We start from the raw sequence: 11189 nt of genomic DNA, 5'->3' as shown, positions 1-11189 counted from the left end.
CTCTCTAACCTAGCCCACGTCAATACAAAATCACCTCTAACCCTTCCTAACAACACCCGTGCCTTTGCCCATACTACTCCGGCAATGGCACAGTCCCAAAAGACATGGCGCACAGTCTCCTCCCTGCCACAAGAAAGTCTTGGACAGGTGGGGGATCGCGCCAAGCTATGCCGGTACATGGTGGAGCGTACCGGCAAACACTTGTGGAGGCTCAACCAATTCAGGTCCTTGAGCCTGTTGTCCAGGCCCCGCGCCTGCACTCCCTCCCAGACCGCCGCCGGGATGCCCACTACAGGTGCCGGACTTACTGCCCGTCTAACCTCCTCGTACAGGTGCCTGTGATCTAAACCTACTCGGGCGACTTCAACCTCGGGGTGCGCACGCAGCCACTCATACCTGGTGACCCACTCATACCTGCCACCCCACATGAACTGAAACACCAGCCTCACTAGAGGCCTCCTCAGACAAGCCGGCAATGGGTAGATGTACGCCAAGTACAATAGAGATGGCAATACATCCACCTTTAGAACCAGGACCTTGCCTAAAAAAGACAAAGACCTAGCCCTCCACATCGCTAGCTTCCTCTGTACCACTGCGATGCGCATGTTCCAGTTCAGCGTCGCTGAGCCGGAGGTCTCAAAATGGACCCCGAGAATCCTCAGGGCCCCGTTACAGAGAGATAACCCTCCGGGCACATCCGTCCTACCACTCCATCTCCCGAAAAACTTAACGGAAGACTTCACGTGGTTAAGAACCGCTCCCGACGCTTGGGTGAAGTCCCCAATGATGGCAAGGGACCTTGTCAGGCACGAGTCCTTGCAAAGCAGCAAGGAGGTGTCGTCGGCGTACTGCGTCAACTTGACACGGTGACCGCCACTTCCAGGTATCAGCAATCCCTCCACCCCTGTGTCTGCCCTAATGGCAGCCCCCAGAGGCTCCATGTACAGAACGAAGAGGAGAGCCGAGAGCGGGCATCCCTGCCTGACCCCAGACGAGAGGTCAAAAACGTCACCTAAGTGACTGTTAACGCTAACCCGGCACCCCGCTCCGACATATAAAGTACGGATCCATCCTATAAACTTTTCCCCAAATCCTAATCTACCTAACACCCTGAATAGAAAGGATCTATTCACGCGATCAAAGGCTTTCGCCTGATCTAGCGCTGCTACCATTAAAGGCAGCCCTCTGTCTTCTACCCACGCGATGGAGTCCCTGATCAACTGTAGGTTCCACCTAATAGAGCGGCCCTCTACCCCGCACGTCTGATCCTCATGGACGACGTAGGGAAGGGCTGTGCGCAACCGGTCCGCTAAGACCTTTGCTAACAACTTATAGTCTACGCACAGCATGGTCAACGGCCGCCAGTTGCTAAGGTCTGTTACTTCCCCCTTCTTGTAAAGAAGTGACAGCACACCGACAGCCATTGATCCCCCCGGGACCCCCGTCTCAAGGATGGCCTTCAAGACTTCGAGGACCACTGGTCCAAGTATACCCCAAAACTTGAGGTAAAACTCGGCCGGCAGCCCATCCATCCCCGGCACCTTCCCTTTTCCCATCCTCCTGAGAGCGCTCTCAACCTCCTCGAGGGAGATCTGAGCCTCCATCACGTCTCTAATGTCCTCCGGCAAACGCCGGGACAAGTGTTCTAAAAACACATTTCCCTGCTCTACATCTATTACCCTCTCTTTAAATAAACCTCGGAAATGATCAGTTGTCACCCTGACCATCTCCTCCGGCTTTCTAACTATACTGCCATTTTCTTCCCTAACCCCATGCATTACCTTCCTACTCTGCCTGCCCCTAACTGACTTAAAGAACATAGCGGAACAAGTCTCATTGTGTTCTAAAAAGCCATTATGCGCACGCTCCAGGAAAGCTCGAGCCTTCCGCTCCTGCAGCTCCCTGAGCTGCGCCTTCAGGGCTGTGGATCTCTCCCAGTCAATCGACCCGCCGAGGTTGCCTGCCTCATACTCGAGTTCAATCAACCTTTGGATATGATCCACCTCCCTCCTTTCCTCCCTTTTTTTCCTCCTGCAATATCCTATTATAAAAGCCCTAATCCTTACCTTAACTAAATCCCACCACTCTAACATCCCCTCGCACATGGACCGGAGGCCTTCAAGCCTCCGAAAGAAAACAAAAAAAGCGTCGACGAAAGCTTGCTCCTCCAGCACCTCCCGATCTAACTTCCAGTACCCCCTACCGAAGAGGCAGACTGGCGACCCCACCTGCAGGAGCACCCCGTCGTGGTCTGAGAAGAACACAGGCAACAGCCGCCCAGACAACCGACCCAAAGACCTTGATAGAAAAATATAGTCGAGCCTCCGCGCAACCCCCCGGGAGTTGCGCCATGTGGGACCAGCCATTGTCGGAGTAGTGTGCAGGCCTCCATCAACCAGACCATGGCAAGCCATTAGCCCAGTGATGGAGCCTGCACTACTATCCCCCCCTACCCCTAAATCTATATTAAAATCCCCTCCTATCACTAAGTGCCTATTTGTAACACACAGGGGCGCCAGACAGTCCACCATCTCCCTTCTGTCTGCCGCCACCTGTGGCCCATACACCCCAATTAACCTATATCTACCCTCCCTAAATGTTACATCTATCCCTAAAACCCTCCCCTGCATTATGACAAAAGTGCTCTCTATTTTAATTTCCCTATTCCCACACAAAATCCCTACCCCTGTTGAGTGCACCCCTCCTATACCCCAATACGAATCTCCCTTATCCCACTCCCTCCTAAATCTATTTACATCCCCTCCATCCCTCAGGTGAACCTCCTGTAAAAAACAGAAATCAAACCCCACACCCTCTAAATAACTAAAAACCGCCCTCCTCTTAACAAAATCCCTTAATCCCCTTACATTTAAACTAAGAAAAGTAACAGAAAGATTTATTTATAAATAAAACAAAGAAACCCTCACCCCCAAAACACACAAAAATAAAAAGGAGGCTCACCCGATGCTCCCCTGCTCCATCTCATCCAGCGGGGACGTCCTCTCCTTTCCTGACGCCCCCCGTCTTCCTCCATCTCCCCAATCCAGGATGCAGGAATGGTGTTGGGTACCCGAGTGCCCGGCATCCTGGATTGGCCACCCAAATCCTCCATTTCCCCTGCCTCCCCGCTGGCTGGGCAGAAAAAAGGGGACCCTGCATCACCAAAAAGGGACCGCAGCACCCCAGTCCGCAGCTCCTGAGCCCCTCCCGGGAGATCCAGTTCCCCCAGCGGTCCAGTGACCGTGGAATCCAATGAGGAAACTGAGGTTTCCCCCTCCTTCCCTCCTTTTTTTCCCATTGCTCTCTTGGCCTCCCCTTCCCCCCCCCCAGCGCTCTAATTCTTGTCTTCCATGGCACGCCTCTTCCCTTTCTTCTTCGGTGTGGGTGGCAAAGGGGAGACATCGCCCCCCCTCCCCCCCAGCTTCTCCACCATGCCCCTCATCTCCTCCACCAGGGCACTTGACATATCACTGTCTCCCCACTCCTTCCCTCCACCCCCCCTCCAAATCCCCCTCTGGGCCTGTCTCCGTATCCTTCTCCTCCTGCCTCTCCACTCTCTGGCCTACTTCCTCTTTGTGACCCTCCTCCCCATCTGCTCCGGCCTTCTCGCTCCTTTGCCCCTCTTCTCTAGGGGCCACCTTCTCCTCCCGTGCTGTCTCTCCATCCTGGCCCGCTCCGTCGTCCTTGTCCTCTCTACCCCCATCCCCTGCTCTCCCTCCAGCTGCAGACGCGTATGACCTATGACGAGCCGGGCAATCCCGCCACAGGTGTGCCGACGAGCCACACCCGTGGCAAGCCTTAGGCTCGTCACAGTCCTTGGCCTCGTGCTCAGCTGATCCGCAGAATCTGCACTTCCTAGTGCTGCACGAGGCCACGGTATGACCGTAGGCCATACAACGCCTGCAGAAAGGAGGCTGACGGGCATAAAATAACGTCCCCTGTCAGCCCCCAGGGAGAACATTGCAGGGGGATGGAGGTAGCCTCCCAAACCCTTAGGGTCCTCCCTGAGCAAGGCCTGGAATCCTCTCCTCCCATTCCAGAAGCCCAGGGAGTCCCTGAGGAGCCTTGCTGAGGATACACTGTCCATATATCTCCCCAGAAAGGCCCTCACCTCTTCGTCCTTGACATGCGGGTTGTAGAGGTTAACAGTCACCACCCTGAAGTTGTTCCTTGCCAGGCTTGATACTTCGTAATGGCACATCGGACGATCTCCTCCCACCTCTTTCACTTTTTTCAAAACCTCGTCGTGTCTTAGCTCAGTGTAGAAGGTCACGTCAAAAGCTCCCTCCATCGGGTTCCCCTGGAGGCAGAAAACGTCTTTCACGGCCAGCTTCAATGCTCCCATCAGTACAGTCCTTCCGAAGGTTTCTCTCCCGGCTGGCTCCTGCTCCTTATTCCTCCACGCAAACCGAATCGTATTTGCCAGTCCCATCCCTGGGACTGACCTGCTGGCTGGATTGCGTGCCATCTCCTCTTCGACAATGGCGCGCTCAAAAAAATTGTTGGAAAAGTTTCCAAACAAAACTTACCGCCCACCGGCCTTCGGCTTTTGACTAAGGGGTTACGGCACCGCAGTACCAAACTTGAACTTAGCCAAAAGGCCGACAAGCGATACTACCAATAAGCATACTACATACCTTATTTACATCACAAATAATATGGTTAGAGCTGTTAGTAGGAGTATTCGAACACACCTCTGGTTTTCTGAGCATTCTTTTGAATTATTAGAACATGTAAACACCTTAATCAGCGTTCCAGCTGTGCATTTGATCTGTGCATGTCCAGATAGCACCAGCAGAGCAAGCCTCCCTCTTTAACATGAGTGAAGTGAGTTGGAAGTAGTTTTCACATAACTTTATATGTATGTCCGAACTCAGAATCAAATATGCTTCCTAAAAATAACATGGTTGCTGTGGTAGAGCGTTTATTTTAATTGGCGATTTTCTGCATTTATCAAGAGTGCCATCAGATCAGGTAGATTTCAGATGTGTCCATGTAAATAGGATTAGGAAAATCATTCTTCTTGCAAAAAATGTAAACTTTTTAATCTAACTATTATATTAATCTGACTTTCAACAATAATCACATAATTGTGTGCATGTAACCATTACTATCATGCAACCCTAATTAACTGTCTCATCTGCTATCGTTAGCCAAGCTAGCTAATAATGTTAGCTAGCTAGTAGCCTTTGAATATAGTCTAAACATAATTATTTGTGCAGCTTAATTATGTTTTTCTTTCCAAGAAAAACCTTGAAAACCTTGAATAAATGGCTAGCATACTAGCAAGCATACAAATACAGCCTAACTAGCTAGCCAGCTTATTGGCTAGCTAGCCATCTTGTGCATACCGCACTTCATTCTTTCATCCACTAACTTAAGATATTAATATGTATTAATATTATTTTTGCAAACATTCTGAACAAGCAGGCGTTAGAATGTCTCGGAAGTTGGAACTACTTTCATGGAACTGACATGGAGCTTTACTGCCTCCTTCTGCTTAAAAAGTGCAGCAGAGATGAGGATGGTGGAATTGTGTGTGTCTTCACAAAAAGTCACTTTGTTATGTTAGATTTGTTAGAAAAACAACTCAGATTCAAATTCTGTAGTTATACTTTTTTGGGGGTGGAAGGAAATACAGGCATTTCAAATTTGATTGAAATTGACCTACATCGATCAATGTTTTCTTTAAGCACCCAAGCTAACTGACTAACTTGCTAGCTACTTCCAAACTCCTCACGCTGACCATTTCACTCGCCCTAGCAGAGCTGGTTAGGCTGTTTTCATGTAATCCAGAGTGGTAATGAAAGTCTGACAGAACCCATCTCTAAGTACATTGATTACTTTATTAAGCCTTTTCTGACGTCACTCCCAGCCTATCTTCAAGATACCACAGATGTGTTGAACAAAATTAAGGAATTGAATAATATAGGTACAGCTTCCTTTTTAGTCACCATGGATGTGGAGTCTCTTTACACCACCATTGAACATGAACAAGGTTTGGCAGCTATGCACCATTTCTTGAGTACCCGACCTGAAACTGAGATGCCTCCTACAGAATTCATTGTCTCACTGACTGAATGTACTCTTAATCATAACATCTTTATCTTTCAGGACCGTATTTTTAAACAGGTCAAAGGATGTGCCATGGGAGCTTGCTACAGCCCTTCCTACGCTGGTTTGTACTTGGGTAAATGGGAAAATGACTTAATTTTGGATCCTTCTAATAACCATTTCTTTGACCGGATTATATGGTGGGGACGCTATATTGATGATGTTTGCCTTTTTTGGTCCGGCTCAGAAGATTAACTTATTTCCTTCCACCAATAACTTAACAGCATTAACCCTAACATCAAACTAACTATGGAGTACAGCAAGGATAACATGAATTTTTTTGGACCTCGACATCAGTAAAAATGACAAAGGTTGTTTGCACACATCAATCTTTAGGAAGCCTACAGATGGGAATACCATTCTGAGGGCAGACAGCTTTCACCCCAAAAGGCTAAAAGAGAATATTCCATATGGCCAATTCCAAAGAGTCCGCAGAATTTGCGATCAGGAAACAGACTATAGTGTCAAATCTGCTGAATTGGAGAATTGTTTCTTGAATCGGGGCTACAGCGTCCAGGTCCTGAAAGATGCAGGTATAAGGGCTGGATTTCTTGACAGAGAGAACTTGTTGCGAAGGGGAGTGCCTCGTGATGCATCAGAGAGAGTGTATTTTGTTACAAAATACAGCACTGAAGCAGAGAACATTAAAAGAATCATTAAAAATAGGAATCATCCAAAGTGATACGCTACTACGCCAAGTCTTTCCTGAGCCACCAGTCATAAGCTTTAAGAGATGTCCTACCCTAAAGGATAAATTAGTCCACAGTTATCTTCCGGGTGACTCTCAAAAAACTTGGCTTGGCCGCAAACCCAAGGGCTCTTTTAAATGTAACCAGTGCAACCATTGCAGAAATATTGCACAGAAAAAGTATTTTGTTGATACAGCTTCCAAAATGGATTATTACGTCAAGCATTTCATTAACTGCAAAACCACTCATGTCATCTATAGATTGGAATGTCCACAGCGCAAGGTGTTCTACATTGGACGGACAAAGAGACGCCTTCAAGATCGCCTATCGGAACACAAGTACGCCATACGGGTAGGCAATGAAGACTACCCCATGGCAAGGCACTACAAGTCCTTACACCATGGCAGCCCTGCCTCCCTACAAGCTATGGGTATTGATCATATCCCGGCCTCTATTAGAAAAGGGGACCGTCTTAAACAGTTAAACCAAAGGGAAAGTTTTTGGATTTACAAACTACAGGCCACTAAATACCCGGGTTTAAATGAAGATATGTATTTCTCACCCTTCCTGTAGGGTTGTGATGGGTACATTTGCTGTCATCTAGTGGACATTTTGCTCAATTGCCCTCAGCTATGTTTAGACTCTTGTTGTTCATGTTTTGCTGTGTTCTAGTGTACTATGGAATATATTGCTTTCTTATTCTTGACACTTCTCCCAGACATATTTAAGGTTAGAACTACCTTTCTAAGTGTTCTGATACTTCTAGCTTGGAGTTACATTTTTATGATAACATAGCTACAGTATTTAATTTTAAAGGGTGTATACTATTGCTTACTAGGTGTGTCCAAGCAATTTTAACCACTCCCTCTTCAAATTAGGGTTAATTGGAAAAGCTGTTAAAAAGAGAACATTGTATTATTTCTTTGTACTCCCTGACGAAGGCCATGCAGCCGAAACGCGTCGGATTTATAAAAACATTGTTTCTATTGAACATGCCATACTAATAAAAGCCTTTTAATCAATTATATGAAAAGTGCCTTGGTCCTCCTTTCTTTTTGATAATCCAGAGTGTTGTTGCCTCAGCAGTTTCTTTTGTTATGTCAAGCACTGATTGTCACTTAGTTAGTCTAAGTCAGCTAAAATAAGTTTGATTGGTAAATAAGTCTAGCGGCCAGCAGTGGCGTGTATTCATGGACGTCAAGGGAAGCCAGGCTTCTCCCAAAAATGTACAATAAATAAATAAAAATACAACATTAAATAATTTATCTTTTGTCTCTGTGTTTCATAATTTTTCTTTAATTTGCAAGAGGCTGAATGTGTCTCACAGGAGAAAGCATCCGAGTGAGCGAAACAGCGCCCCTCTGTCTCTCTACGTGTAGGCCATCTGACCTGAGAGGATGGAAGTTCAATATGTTCAGTAGTTAGATGTAGAAGGCTAATGTTAACTAGCTAACGTTGGCCATAAACAGTGGCGACCTGTCTTTCAGGGCAGGTGTGGCAGACCCACATTTTAGCAAAATAAAATACAAATAAAAAAATATATACTCATCTTTTTTTGGAGGGGGGGCTTGCATGTTATTTTGGCATTAATACGTGTCACATATCAGTTTGAAAACAATGTAAATATATACAGTGAGGGGAAAAAAGTATTTGATCCCCTGATTTTTTTGTTGTTATTCTGTCTCTCACTGTTCAAATAAACCTACCATTAAAATTATAGACTGATAATTTCTTTGTCAGTGGGCAAACGTACAAAATCAGCAGGGGATCAAATATATATATATAATTGAGTTAATAAAGCAACATACAAACATGGTCTTTTTTTGTTTTCTTGAGTAAGGCAGCTCCAAAATGCAGGTGTTTCAGCCTAGCTCAGTGCTTTCTGTGGTGGTAGGGCGGGCCAGCAGAATATAGGAGCATTGCACTGTGATTGGCTCAGTATTCTGCCACTCATGGGGACCTTGTGCCATCGCCAAGCTTCAGTCCTTAGTAAGGGTAGACATCCAAAATTTCAGCCCTTTGGGTCCAACCATAGAGTTATATTACAAGTGCCCTTCCAAGAAGGCTCAAGGTCATTGGTCACAGAAGTAATGTCAAATCACGTTATATGTACAGTAGCTTTGATTGGACTGATCATCTCAACATCTTATTTTCACAATCTTAGCTAGCAGTACATGCTAAAACCGCCACTGCCCATAAATGGAAGTTAGGCTAGCGACTAAGCCTTTTAGCCAGGTAGCCTAGGACAACAACAATTAAAAGTGTGTACTGTATGACAGAGTGACAGACCGTTTAGTAAACATGAAAGAGAGGAGAATGGCATTGGTCTTTCTCTACAAGTAGGGTGAGTCAACATGTTTTTCTACTTGCACGAACGCATGCACACAAACAGAAATCAGAACCATGGACAGCCACATCATATTTAGCTGATGTCGATTGGACTAAATCGTTTTTGGTATCTTTTAGTTATCACTGTGCCAAGCTTATAGAGACATACCCCAACAGACTGGTGGTTCTACAAAGTATTGACTTTTGGCGGGTGAATAGTTATGCATGCTCAAGTTTTCAGTTTTACTTATTTCTTGTTTGTTTAACAATAAAAAATATTTTGTATCTTCAACGTGGTAGGCATGTTATGTAAATCAAATGATACAACCCCCCCCACAAAAAAAATAAAATAATCCATTTTAATTCCAGGTTGTAAGGCAACAAAATAGGAAAAATACCAAGGGGGGGTGAATACTTTCGCAAGCCACTGCATTAGCCATTTCTGAGACTGACTTAGATAATTCATTTGATGATACAGCAGTAGCAGTACAAGGATATAACATCTATAGAAGTGACAGAAATGCTTATGGGGGAGGTGTTGCTCTATATATTCAGAACCATATCCCTGTAATGCTTAGAGAATATCTTATGTCAAGTGTCTTTGAAGTGTTGTGGTTGCAGTTCACTTGGCACATCTAAAGCCTTTTCTTTTGGGGTGTTGCTATAGACCACCAAGTGCTCAAAGCCAGTATCTAACTAATATGCGTGAAATGCTTGATTGTGAATGTGATGTAAGCAGAGAGGTCTACTTTGTTAGGGACTTCAATATTGACTGATTTTCATCAAGCTGTCCGCTCAAGAGGAAGCTTCTTACTATAACCAGTGCCTGTAATCTGGTTCAGGTTATTAACTCAACTACCGGGGTGTTTACAAACACTACAGGAACAAGACCATCCACATGTATCGATCGCATTTTTACTAATACTGTAGAACTTTGTTCTAAAGCTGTATCCATACCCATTGGATGCAGTGATCACAATATTGTGGCTATATCCAGGAAATCCCAAGTTCCAACAGCTGGGCCTAAAATAGTGTATAAGAGATCATACAAAATATTTTGCTGTGACTTATGTGGATGATGTTAAAAATATTTGTTGGTCTGATGTGATTAATGAGGAGCATCCAGACGCTGCACTTGATGAATTTATGAAATTGCCTATTCCAATTATTGATAAACATGCACCTGTTAATAAGAAACTGACTGTTAGAACTGTTAAGGCTCCATGGATTGATGAGGAATTGAAAAACTGTATGGTTGAAAGAGATGGGGCAAAAGGATTGGCTAATAAGTCTGGCTGCACATCTGACTGGCTAATGTGACTAAACTCAACAAAAAGAAGAAGAAACTGTATTATGAAGCTGTTATAGTGTGGACACTATATAAATAATGATATGGTTATTATTGGCATTGACCATGACCTTTCCCTTTTGATGATGTCATCACTAAGAGTGAGTTCTGTGCAATGTGATTCTACCACCGGTTGAGTGGGCTATATGTATCTGTTATATTTGTACCGTTTGTACCTGGCAATACACCTTTAGGTTTGGGTTGAAAGTAAAGGAAAGTAATATTGAAATGCGTGTGGGCATTCCTTGTCAAGTTACTACAGAAGCCAAGATCAATAAAGAATGATGGGGAAAAACTTTGGAGTACTTTAAATGAAATTATGGGCAGAAAGACAAATTCAACTCCATCTTTCATCGAATCAGATGGCTTATTCATCACAAAACCATTTGATTTTGCCAATTATTTTAATTATTATTTAATTGGTAAACTTAGGTAGGAAATGCCAACAGCGAAGAGTGAGCAATTGTATTCATGCATAAAAAAACATATAATGAAAGAAAAGCGTTGAAAGTTAGAATTTTGTAAAGTTAGTGTGGGAGAGGTGGAAAAATTCTTATCGGTCAATAATGACAGACCTCCTGGCACTGACAACTTAGATGGAAAGCTACTGAGGATGGTAGCTGACTCTATAGCCACTCCTATCTGCCATATTTTGAATCTGAGCCAAGAGGAAAGTCTTTGTCCTGGAGGGAAGCCAAAGTAATTCCGCT

This window comes from Salmo salar, chromosome ssa15, assembly GCF_905237065.1.
Source record: "Salmo salar chromosome ssa15, Ssal_v3.1, whole genome shotgun sequence".
NCBI classification, from domain to species: domain Eukaryota; kingdom Metazoa; phylum Chordata; class Actinopteri; order Salmoniformes; family Salmonidae; genus Salmo; species Salmo salar.
Note: the sequence above shows the minus strand (reverse complement) of the source record.